We start from the raw sequence: 13,586 nt of genomic DNA, 5'->3' as shown, positions 1-13,586 counted from the left end.
TAAAGATGATATAACAGATCTAAAAAAACTACCGTCCTATCAGTTTGCTGTCACACATATATAAACTTTTCACAAAAATTATCAAAAAAGACTGGAGAACAGTAGAGAACAAACTGGATTTAGATCTGGATATAGCACTAACGATCACTTACTGGTAATAAAAAACCTGATAGAGAAGTCTGCGGAATACAACAAACCATTGGCACTGATATTCGTGGACTACGAGAAAGCATTCGATACCATAAGCCAGCAGAAAATGTTAAAAGCATTGACAGAATGCCGAATAAACCATCGCTACAGTAACATGATCAAATATATCTACCAAAAGATAACGGCTAGCGTAAGACTATCTGTACAACAAACAAATACATTCTGTATACAGCGAGGAGTACGGCAAGGATACACCATCTCACCAAAGCTATTCACAACCCTTTTAGCAAGGCAGATCTAAACGAATCTGGTATCAACATAAATGGAGAGAAAGAAGCTCAGTCATTTCAGATTCGCAGATGACATCGTCATTATAGCCGATCGTATGGATGATACAATAACAATGTTGAACAAATTATATCACGCTTCCTTAGAGGTCGGACCAAAGATTAACATCAACAGGACGCAAATAATGACTAATCTGGTGCTAAATCGTAATATTGTTGTTGATGGAATGGATATTGAGCAGACTGCATCTTATAAGTACTTGGGAAATGAAATTCGGTTGGGAAGAGATAACTAGACGTGCGAGCTCCCATGTCGCATAGGATTAGCCTGGGCAGCGTTTGGTAAACGGAACTATGTATTTAAATACACATTGGAACCATACATCGGTGTATGGTTCCGTGTAATGCGGACGTGTATTTTGTGAGCTCCCTAGTGAAATGTTTTAAAATATGGTAAAAACAGGAAAATAAATGTATACAAGTGCATCAGTGGATGAGCATCTAAACTGTAAGACATAATATCTTTTTAATTTTTATCTACAACTAATATTTTGAAAATGGACTATTAGAAAAACTAAAGCAAAACACATACTTAACATAGTTGTTATTTTGGCAACAACCGCAAAAACCTCAATCGAACCGTAAACATTCATTAAATATTATAAAGCGGTCCATGCACGAAAACATGTCACAGCCAACCAATGCCGAAATATTAGACGAAATTAAGAAAATAAGAAATTTGGTAGAAGCAAGTGAAGTTCGAATATTATTAAAGATAGAAGAAAAGTTAAATAAAGAAATTAAAATATTAGAAAAAGAAAACTTAATATTAAAAGAGAAAGTAGAGCTATTAGAAAGACAAAATAAAAAAATAATATTGTAATATTCGGTATTAAACAAAATATACCAGATGTATCAGTGGATAGTGTTTGTAATAAATTAAATAATTTGTTGAATTTACAATTGGAAGTCGATCATATTAATAACGTTTATAGTCTGGGAAAGTCACCAGAAGCACCGATAAAAGTAGAATTTATATCTAACATCAATAAAACAAAAATTCTCAGAAATTGTTCTAAATTGAAGGGTTCAAACATTATAATATCACATGATCAAACAACAGCTCAGCGAGAAACATATGCAATACTTAGCAGACATCTAAAAAGATTAAAAAATTCATCGAATAAGTGCTACATTAAAGGTGAAAAACTGTTTGTTGATAGCACAGTATTTACTGCTCCAGACATATTAGAAATTGAAGAAATTGAAGCGACAAGGAATCAAATACAGGCAAACAGCGCTCCCAACACCCCAAAAGAGGCACAACCGAAAAATCGTCAGTTGCAGATATAGATTCGTACGATAAAAACACACATATTAACGAAAAAGTACCAAAACCAACAAATCCGACATCAAAGACTAGTGAAACAAAATCCAGAACACGTTTTGGATCCACAAATAAAAAATAGTGGGTACTTGCTATCAATAGGATAGTTGTTAGATGTAAATTTATAGTGTTGTAAACTGTTTATTTGTTAGTATAGAAGTAATATTCTTATCGATTTGCGGTACACATAATTAGTGATAATATTAATAACAATGGATCAATATATTCGGGAGTTTGAAATATACTCATTACCAACTTACACTCTGGACACACCAGAAGAATGTTCACAGATTTTAGAAATAAATAAAAACAATCAAAATTTAAAAATTTTGCATATGAATATACGCAGTATAAACAAAAATCTAGATGAATTTTTAATAACATTAAATAGAATTAATTCTGATATTGACTGTATAATCTTAAGTGAAACATGGGAAATAATTGATATAAATGTATTTGATGTTCCGGGATATGATGTCGTATATAGTGAGAGCCATTACAATCAAAACGATGGTGTTGTTATATAAATAAAAACATCTTTAAAGTACAAATATGAAATACTTCCTTTTAATAATATAAATTTGTTGCAAATTCAGATAAAACTAGAAAATCGTCAATTAATTAAAGTGACTGCTTTATACAGATCACCCAGTACTAACTTAAATGATTTTAATCACAGTTTGTATGAGTTTCTAGAAAAGACTGAGACTGATTCAGATGAGTATGCTGTATTTGTGGGAGATATAAACATTGACTTGTTGCAACCTGATGATAACTACACTGCCGAGTACTTAAATATTTTAAGTGAGTTTGGCTATATCTCAACAATAAATGAACCTACTAGGGTTCAGGCCAGCAGCAAGTCATGTTTAGATCATATTTTTTTGAAAACAGAAGTTAACAATTTGGACTATGTTTTGCCACTAGTCTTGAAATCTTCAGTTACTGATCATTATATAACAATTCTACAATTAGTAACTGGTGGAAGCATACAAAAAAACGCTCGAAAATTCAGAAATATTATTAATACAACAAAGTTAACTTATACATTTCAAAATACTAAATGGGATTCAATATATTCTTTACAGGACCCAGAAGTTGCGACGAATACATTTATGAGAATCTTGAAACATAACCTGGAAGCGTGTAGTGAGAAAAAACAGCTAAGAAGGAAACGTGATAAAATCGCTCCTTGGATAACAAGCGCACTGCTAATTTCTGTAAATAAAAAAAATAAAATGTATACTGAACTTCATAACGACCCAAATAACATTATTCTAAAAAACAGATACAAAATATACAGAAATAAATTAACTTCGCTAATACAAAAAGCAAAATTTCGATGTTACCAACAGCAAATTGAGAGCAACGAAGGCAACTGTCAAAGTCTATGGAAAGTGGTACAACAAATTACCAAGACGAAAAAACGAGATGAAGGAATTGACAGTATAAAGCAAGCAAACACAAACAAATTATTAAGCGAAAAGTTGGATATTACTAATGAATTCAATAAACATTTTAGTGAAATCGGTAAAAACTGGCAACTAAAATACATTAAGATCATGAATACATTTCTAACAGACATACTGTCTCTAATTCTTTTGTATTTGCACCGATTACAAGTGATGAAATAAAAAATATAATATTCGGATTAAAAAATGGTAAAGCAGTCGGTATTGACAATATAAAAGCAGAAACAATTAAAAGTATTTCTGATTATATCACTGAACCTTTGACATACATACTGAATAAATGTGTGGACAGTTCTATTTATCCTTCAGCTTTTAAGCATGCTATTGTGACTCCAGTATATAAAAAAGGAAACTCGACTGATATGAATAACTATCGACCTATATCTCTCATTACCCACATTTCAAAAATATTTGAAAATGTAATCAAAACTAGATTAGTATCTTACCTAGGAAAGTAAAAAATACTTTCAGAAAAACAATTTGGTTTTAGGGAAAATACATCCACACAAGATGCCATTCTTTCACTAACCTCAAAAATAAATAAATCTCTTAATGAAAGTAAGCCGTGTTTGTGCATATTTATAGATCTATCAAAAGCTTTTGACACAGTTAGTCATCATTTACTTTTGCAATCTATGGAAGATATTGGTATACGAAATAAATCACTAAAACTGTTTGATAGTTATCTAACTAACAGACAACAAACTGTAAAAATAAGCGATGTAGAGAGTAGTCCACGTATTATTGATTATGGAGTTCCACAAGGTTCAATACTTGGACCTATCCTGTTTAATATATATATATATATATATATATATATATATATATATATATATATATATATATATATATTGATGTGATCTTGATTATTGATATGAGATAATATCTTATATGTTACTTAATTTAATCAATGTATTAATACTAATCCAATTAATTAACCAGATCACATATCAATATGTTTTCAATCTCAGGGCGAATTATAAATTAATTACTTACTTCCGTGGCTTCTAAATATTTCTTAATGGTTCCTAATCGGGATAGAAAAGAAAAGAGTAAAAAAAATACACATATGGGTTACAATTATAATCAAAATATTTTTTATTTTATTTAAAAGGCAATCAATGCTTAATATTTGCTATTTCTTATTATTCTTAAACATAACATTTACAAATGGGAATCTTATTTCCTTTTGGTTTTCAATTGAAAGTTTTTATTAACATTTAACTATTAGGAGTTATTAGGAACAACTCTATTTAAGTTTGATGAAGCTTTTCTGATATTATTGATTATGTTATTCAATTTTTTATATGGAATTTAATACGAAAAACCCATACATTCATGTCCAAACAAATGAGACTGACCTTTTCCTGGTGAACTGAAAATGTCCTCACACAAGACCCTTTCCTGCTATCCTTGGCTGCGATCAAACCTCGTCCTGGCTTCCAGTGATGTTCTCCTTTGAAAAACTAGCTCGAATAGCTCTCGTTCCTGCTTTTGTCGTGATGCTGTGTTCTACCTTTTTCGAAACTGCTATCAGCTACCGGGACACTCTGGGCTCAAGGAGGTTCTTTTACTCTCGACCTGGCCTACTTCTCGTTCCACGATAGATACTCCACACTCACGGAACTACACCGGCTTTCTCACTCCTCGAACACTACCGTCTACTACTCGACTTCACTTCTCGACAGCTCAAAACATTCTGATCTCACTTTGTCATTCATTCCCCTACTTTCTAAATATCCCTTCCAAATTCACAAATCAATCTTCCACCACCAACTCTCATTCGTAATATTCCTCAAAACCAATTTTTAATCTTTCTAAATATGCTTAATGGATTTCAAAAGAAAATATTTAATTCCCATTCTAAAATACTTTCTAACTATTTACAAATTTTAATGACCTATTCTCTCTTTCAAATGAGTCTTATTTAGCATAGGCTAATGATCGAAACCTTCCGCGAAAAACGATAATGAACTATCATCTATTTCACTGAGTTTTATTTAGCATAGGCTAATGATCGACCTTCCGCGAAGAAACGATAATGGTACGCGTCATTCACTTTGTTTATTCTAAGCACATTGTTCCGAGTTTCGTACGCTTATTCTAATCACTTCTTAAAATTACATATAACAATTTGTTGTATACAGGTTGTTTTAAATTTATATGCCCATGGTTGAGAAAATTGAAAATATTTTATATTAAATAGAATTCTGTTTATAATTATCAAAATTTAATTTTCATATCAAATAGAAATATAACAAATCCCCGCCTTGTATTCGATAAAATTTATCTGCATTTTTAAATAAATTTTCTCGAGGCAAAACCAACTCCCTGTATATTTCCTTACTTTAATCTACGTCTTATATCCTAACTTACTATCTACTTCATGTAATTCTGTCTTTTATTCGTGATATTTGTATACATCGTGAATATTATAAATTCCTCGGATCTTTTCCGAGTTCCTGTGCCTCAACTCATAACTATTTATCCCATTTTCATTATTCACGATGTACGGGCCTTCGAAAACAGGCATCTACTTTGCGCAAATGCCCCCAGGAAGATTTGATACTCGTAATGCCCTCACGAGTACTTTTTCACCCTTTTGGAAAGTCACTGGTCTTCTTTTTCTATTTTGTTCCTGTCTTTGGATATATTTTTCGTTGCTTCGCCGTAATCTTCTCTGTACGGTTTCAATCACCTGTTGATATTCTTTTGGCTCTTGGTCTTCCCATGGCCTTATCGGCAATACACCCTTCATGATGTATTCTGGGGTCTCTTTTGTTACTGTGCTCGGAATTGTATTTAGATACCTTTCTATTTCCGCCATTTTCCTGTCCCAGTGGCGATGTTGACCATCTGTTGCAATGCGAAGAAATTTCGTCACTTCCTGTATGAATCGTTCCGAAGGATTACTCTGTGGATGCCTGATGCTGACAAAATTTGTCTCTATTCCTCGTTCTCGAAGTTGTCCCTTGAAACGATCATTTCGGAAATACGTTGCATTGTCCAGTAGGATCTTTTTTGGTGTTCCTACTATGGCTATAAAATTGTCGATTTTTCTTAATATTTCCTCCCCCTTTGTGGTGCGGCAACTATATAATTTTACGTATTTTGAAAACACATCCACCATTACCAGAATATGTTTGTTCCTTTTAGTGGTCATAATTAGATCGCTTAACATATCTATTGCTACAATGTCTAGTTTGTTTCGGGCTTCAATATTTTTGGCAACATTTTCGTTTTTGAAATTCCGACTCTTATATTTTTGACATACATCGCACTTCTGGGTAATTTCCTTTGCAATGCGGTAATCCTGTCGGCTGATGTAATTTTCCCTAAAAACGAGCCAAACTTTTCTGCTACCGATATGCCCATTGTCCTCATGTAATTTCTTTATTATCTTTTCGGCCAATGTCTGTGTCACTAAATATAGTTCCTTTCCGTCTATTCTCTTAAAATATATGTCATTTTCTACTTCCGCTCTTCTTTTCTCTCTTTCCTCTAGGTCTTCTTGGTTTGTCCTTATCTCATTTAACGAATATATCCCTTCTTCTTGTATTAATCTATTTAGTCCCACCTGTAGAGTAATTGTTTCCTTTTTTCCCGTGTCCTCATCCCGTGTTAGAGCGTCGGCTATTATGTTGTCTTTTCCTTTTATATATCGGAACTCAAAATCATACTCCTGTAATAATAGAATACCTCTATGTATTCTATTATTTACTAATCTATTCTTCATGATATGTACTAAAGCTGCATGGTCTGTTTCGATTGTGAATTTTGCTCCCAATAAGTAAAACCTCAATTTGTTTACGCAATATAGTACACTGGCAAACTCCAATTCTGTAACACTATATTTTCTCTCATGTGTTTTAGTCACTCGCGATATAAAACATATCGGCACTTCTTGGTCGTTTTGTATTTGAGACAGAACTCCTGCAAATTTTTGTATGGACGCATCAGTTCGGAGTATAAAAGGTAAATTGTAAATGGGGTGGTATATTTTCGTTCCTTTTGCGAATTCTCGTTTTAATGTTTCGAAAGCTTCCTCCTGTTCTTCTTTCCAATTCCATTTTATTCCTTTTTTAAGCAACTTTATCAGAGGGATTTCCTTTTGGCTCAAATCGGGAATCAGTTTTTTAAAATAATTAATCGTGCCAAGAAAACCTCTCAATGTTTTCAAATTCGTTGGTCTTGGGTATTCATCTATGAGCTTGACTCTGTCTTCGGATAATCTTACTGTTTTGGTGTCCAATTGAAAACCCAAATAAATGACTTCTTTTTAAAAAAATTGACATTTTTCAATGTTTAATTTCAATCCCGCTGTGTCCAATTCTTCCAGAATTATTTCTATGTGTTTCAGATGACTCTGAGTATCTTGTGAAAAAATTAATAAATCATCGATATAATGAACTATGAAATCTTCGTGGCGATTCAAAATGGTATGTAGAGCTCGGACGAGTGCAGCACAAGCACTCTGCAATCCAAACGGCACTACCTTAAACCGGTAGACAATACCATCAATAGAAAAAGCGGTGTAGTTTCTACACTTTTCAGCTAACGGTATCAACCAAAAACTGTGTTTTAAGTCAATTTTCGAAAATATGTGTGACCCGGTGATTCTTCCAAAAATGGCCTCGATGTTTAGAGGTGATTCATATTGTGATACAGTGTGCTGGTTGATATTCTTGGCATCTAAACATAATCTCAATTCTCCACTGCTTTTCTTTACTATCACAATCGGGTTAACATACGGTGAATCACATCTTTCGATGATTTGATCTTCCAACATTTTATTTATTTCTTCTTTCACCTCTTGTCGATACTTGTATGGAATCGGGTAAGTCTTTGATCGAAAATTTCCCAAGTTTTTCACCTCAAATGAATGTTCGTACTTTTTAGCCACTCTGTTTTCCTCATTGATCAAATTTTCGTAGTTTCTTAACATCAACCGCAATTCTTTTTCTTTCCCTTCTCCACATATCAATTTTCTGTCTTTTTTCTCAGATTCTTCACACATGTTTACCGTGCATTCTGCATCCTCGTTTGCATATACCTCCTCTTCAAATACCACTGTTTCAATCATATTCTTTTCACTTTCATTTTTTAGCTTTATTTCTTCTTCTCCTGAGCCCGTCTCTTCTTTTGAGGAATCCCAGGTTTCCTTTGTTTCTGATACTCTCAAATTTTCTTCTTCTGGGCTCAACTCTTCTTTTGAGGAGCCACAGGTTTCATTTTCTTTTATCTTTTTCTGACCTTTTCTCCTTTTTCTTCTTTGTCCTTGCTTCGCTGCCAAATTCATTTCCACTGTTTGTTCTTTACCTGATTCGTCCGTATTTTGTTTCTCATGTTCCTTGTCCTGTTCTTTTTCTTTTTCTTCTGTTAGTTTCATCGTATTATTTTTAAAATCTATCACTACATGTTTTTCTGCCAATTCGTCCACTCCTACTATCATGTCATGTGACATGTTTGGCATTATTACACATTGTAGTGCATACATATTCTTGCCCAGTCGTACCATTACTCGTATGCCTTCATTTATAGTTGCCAATGTCCGTTTGTTTGCGCCCACTAAATTTACCCTAGGTATTTTATAAATTAAATTTGTTAAGTTAACTTCTTCTATTAGTTTTCTGTTGACCAATGTTATTTCAGATCCAGTGTCTATCATAATTTTAATTGGTTTCTCGTTGATAAATCCATCCACAAATTTTAAATTAACTCCATTTTTCTTTTCGTTGTTTCCTGCCAATTTAATAAACTCCTTGGGGTGACAAAAGATTCCTGTTTGATTTTTGGTTTTTAGTGAGCGCCGTCGTGAAAAGACGCCGGTTGCTCATCGTTGTTTATATTTTCGTCATAATGTCTCTCTCCGTCATATTCATCTGTCTGGGTATTATTTACTTCTCTTCTATTTTCTCTTGGTCTGTCGGATCTGTTTCGGTTTTCTCGATATCCCTGTTCATTTTGTCTACCATTATTTCTGTTTTCTTGATTTGAGCGTGTGGTGTTTCTATTCTGGTATTCTCGATTTCTGTCCTCATTCCATTGCCTATTTCTTTGTTCATAATTTCCTCTTCCGTTGTCTCTATTTTCGTTTTCCCTTCTGGGATTAAAATCTCGTCTTGTATAGTCCCTCCTATTTTGATTTCTATCTCTGTAATCTTGTGTTTCTCGGGGCCTGTAATCTTCTCGCGACCTTCTTGATTTTCTTTCTCTTAGACGTGATTCTCTTATTTGTAGGAATTGGCATAAACTATCTATGTCTTTGTAATTTTGCAATGTGATATGGTCTTCCAGCGTTTCCTCGAAATGTCTTGCAATCAGTTCGACTAATTGTTCCGATGAGTAATTATATTGTAAATGTTTTGCATTATTGTAAATTTGCAAAGCATATGTCCTTTCTGATACACCCATCCTATCATTGTATTTCCCATTTTGCAATTCCTTGTTAATTTCCAATTGTTGGACCTTTCCCCAGAAATAATTCAAAAATTTTTGTTCAAATTGTTGCCAATTGCCGAATTCTTCTTCTTTACTATCGAATCATAGGCTTGCTTCATATTTGAGATGGTTTCTGATAGTTTCTTTTGCTGTATCGAAATTTCCGATGTGTTGTATTTTCTTTTTCAGGCTATTTATGAACGGCACTGGGTGTAATCTTCTTACATCCCCGCCAAACCTTATCTTCACGTCATCTGTGCTATGTATAACCATTTCTCTTCTTTCTCCGACATTTTGTTGAGTATTGATTTCTGCAATCTTTCTTTCCACTTCTTCTATGTCTGCTTGAATAGCGTTTTGCAACTTGTTTTCCAAACTTTCCATTTCTTTTTTCTGGCAATTCGTTATCTCATTTATTTTGCTTTTGATTTCTTTAATCTCTGTCTCTTGTTGTTGCATGTGATCTTTAATTTTCACTTCATACTTTTCTATGCGTTCCTCCATTTTCTTGTTGTTCTCTTCTATTGCTTGTTTCATTTTTTGTTGTGTCTCATCCATTTTTTTATCCAATTTTTGTTGTGTTTCATCCATTTTTTGTTGTGTTTCATCCATTTTTTTATCCACTTTATCCATTTTCTTTGATGTTTCATCCATTTTTTGATCCAATTTTTGTTGTGTTTCATCCATTTTCTTTGATGTTTCTTCCTGATTTTTATCCATTGTTCGTTTTGCTTCATCCATTTTTTGTGACTGGAGTTGCATAAGTTGTAATATCTTTTCTAATTCTGACAATTCTTTTTTTCCTGTTTCCATGATTGTTGTGTTTAAGATATCTTCTTGGTCTGAATTTTCCTCTTGATCTGAATGTTCTTTTTGTTTTTTGTTGTCTTTGCTTTGGCTTCTTGTCACAGACATTTGTTGTCAAGAAGTACTATCCCCGCCAAATGTGAAATTTTAATAGTATGTTACCCAAAACGACTTTTTCTCACCCAAATATTATAAATTGTCAATAAATATATCAAATGTAAATATCGTAAAATTAAAATATTAAATCAGTTATGCAAAATTTGTACCTAAAGAGATCTAAAATTTTATGTTATCCAATGTAAGTATCTCACTTTTTACCACAGGCATATAAATTTTCAAATACCGGCTTTACTCTTTCTATCCTTCAAATTTGCCACTAGAAATATTTTTCAATGCTTTCCACGTTGGACGACAGTTGATGTGATCTTGATTATTGATATGAGATAATATCTTATATGTTACTTAATTTAATCAATGTATTAATACTAATCCAATTAATTAACCAGATCACATATCAATATGTTTTCAATCTCAGGGCGAATTATAAATTAATTACTTACTTCCGTGGCTTCTAAATATTTCTTAATGGTTCCTAATCGGGATAGAAAAGAAAAGAGTAAAAAAAATACACATATGGGTTACAATTATAATCAAAATATTTTTTATTTTATTTAAAAGGCAATCAATGCTTAATATTTGCTATTTCTTATTATTCTTAAACATAACATTTACAAATGGGAATCTTATTTCCTTTTGGTTTTCAATTGAAAGTTTTTATTAACATTTAACTATTAGGAGTTATTAGGAACAACTCTATTTAAGTTTGATGAAGCTTTTCTGATATTATTGATTATGTTATTTAATTTTTTATATGGAATTTAATACGAAAAACCCATACATTCATGTCCAAACAAATGAGACTGACCTTTTCCTGGTGAACTGAAAATGTCCTCACACAAGACCCTTTCCTGCTATCCTTGGCTGCGATCAAACCTCGTCCTGGCTTCCAGTGATGTTCTCCTTTGAAAAACTAGCTCGAATAGCTCTCGTTCCTGCTTTTGTCGTGATGCTGTGTTCTACCTTTTTCGAAACTGCTATCAGCTACCGGGACACTCTGGGCTCAAGGAGGTTCTTTTACTCTCGACCTGGCCTACTTCTCGTTCCACGATAGATACTCCACACTCACGGAACTACACCGGCTTTCTCACTCCTCGAACACTACCGTCTACTACTCGACTTCACTTCTCGACAGCTCAAAACATTCTGATCTCACTTTGTCATTCATTCCCCTACTTTCTAAATATCCCTTCCAAATTCACAAATCAATCTTCCACCACCAACTCTCATTCGTAATATTCCTCAAAACCAATTTTTAATCTTTCTAAATATGCTTAATGGATTTCAAAAGAAAATATTTAATTCCCATTCTAAAATACTTTCTAACTATTTACAAATTTTAATGACCTATTCTCTCTTTCAAATGAGTCTTATTTAGCATAGGCTAATGATCGAAACCTTCCGCGAAAAACGATAATGAACTATCATCTATTTCACTGAGTTTTATTTAGCATAGGCTAATGATCGACCTTCCGCGAAGAAACGATAATGGTACGCGTCATTCACTTTGTTTATTCTAAGCACATTGTTCCGAGTTTCGTACGCTTATTCTAATCACTTCTTAAAATTACATATAACAATTTGTTGTATACAGGTTGTTTTAAATTTATATGCCCGTGGTTGAGAAAATTGAAAATATTTTATATTAAATAGAATTCTGTTTATAATTATCAAAATTTAATTTTCATATCAAATAGAAATATAACAATATATAAATGGTTTATTTTCATTGGAATCTACTGGAAGCATTATCGGCTTTGCAGATGACACCGTAATATTCTATAATGCTACCAATTGGGAAGAACTAAAACATACAGCTGAAATTGACTTTCTAAAAATTAAAAAATGGTTGGACTATAAATTATTAACAGTCAACCTAAGTAAAACCAATTATCTACCATTTAGTTGCTATTCTTCGGGTGCTCCTCAATTTAACCACTTATGTATTACACAATCAATGTCCATTGCACCTGAAAAGAAAATGAAATATTTAGGGATTATTATAGACCCCCACATGAAATGGGATCTACATATAAAGTATTTAATAAATAAATTAAGAGTAATACTGTACAAATTTAGAAAAATAAAACAACTGGTACCTACCAATCACTTGAAAACTTTATATTTTGCATTGGTTGAAACTCATCTGCGATATGGAATTTTAGTATGGGGTTCAACTTTTAAAACACATATCACCTCCCTAGAAATTATGCAAAGAAAATTTCTTAAATTAATCTTGTCCAGAAGTACAGTGTATGCATCTGATAGTCTATATACTGAAATGAAAATTTTGGATGTAAGGCAGTTATACTATCTGTGTTCTGGCATCAGGTATTATTATAAATGTTAATAACATATAACTATTATTTATTTTAAGAAAATAAGAAAATCTACGGTTTCGTTTTGATTAAATGGTAAAATCGGTATGGTAAAAATCTGTCTTCCTTAGAGCCTCCTTGACAACAGGTAGACCTAGAAATAGTACTATCGGGGGATGGAGGAAGACAAATTTTAATCAAAACGAAACCGTAGATTTTCTTATTTTGTTAATGCCATACTCTGCATAGAGTACAAAGACTCGTTTCATATGGGCTCTCTGAACCGCAAAGTGGAATGTTTTCCTGGCGGTGCCTTTTGGTATGTTTATACCTGGGTTAAGCAGAAAGCTTGAATTGAGTCGAAATTCATTTCGATTATTTATTTTATTATAACAAAAATTTTTAACTTGTTTAAACAATTATACAGCTTTCAAATAAGAATGTTTGTATTTTGAACGTTAATAGGTACACGTTTGGTAAGTTTTTTTAAAAAGTCTACAACAGGAAAAAACATGCAGTCTTATTTTATTATAAATTCATTAATTCCTTATAACAAAACTAAAGCATTCTTGATATTTAGTATTGTGTTAGACAGCTCTACTCGAGT

At 32.6% G+C, this 13,586-nt stretch overlaps 1 protein-coding gene and 1 long non-coding RNA gene across 3 annotated transcripts in view; both read right to left on the bottom strand.

Moving 5' to 3' along the window:
• The window catches only part of LOC126889639 (semaphorin-1A), a 584,815-nt gene that overhangs the window by 159,008 nt on the left and 412,221 nt on the right, over window positions 1–13,586 (bottom strand). The window lies entirely within an intron of this gene.
• LOC126889641 (uncharacterized) lies at window positions 2,831–12,736 on the bottom strand. The gene is made up of 2 exons (XR_007700112.1): window positions 12,560–12,736; window positions 2,831–3,042 (listed from the first exon to the last, which is right to left on the bottom strand). It is a non-coding gene; the product is annotated as an uncharacterized LOC126889641 (long non-coding RNA).

This window comes from Diabrotica virgifera, chromosome 8 (assembly GCF_917563875.1).
Source record: "Diabrotica virgifera virgifera chromosome 8, PGI_DIABVI_V3a".
Taxonomy (NCBI): domain Eukaryota; kingdom Metazoa; phylum Arthropoda; class Insecta; order Coleoptera; family Chrysomelidae; genus Diabrotica; species Diabrotica virgifera.
The sequence above is the reverse complement of the archived record's forward strand: the minus strand, read 5'-3'. Positions and strand labels throughout refer to the sequence as shown.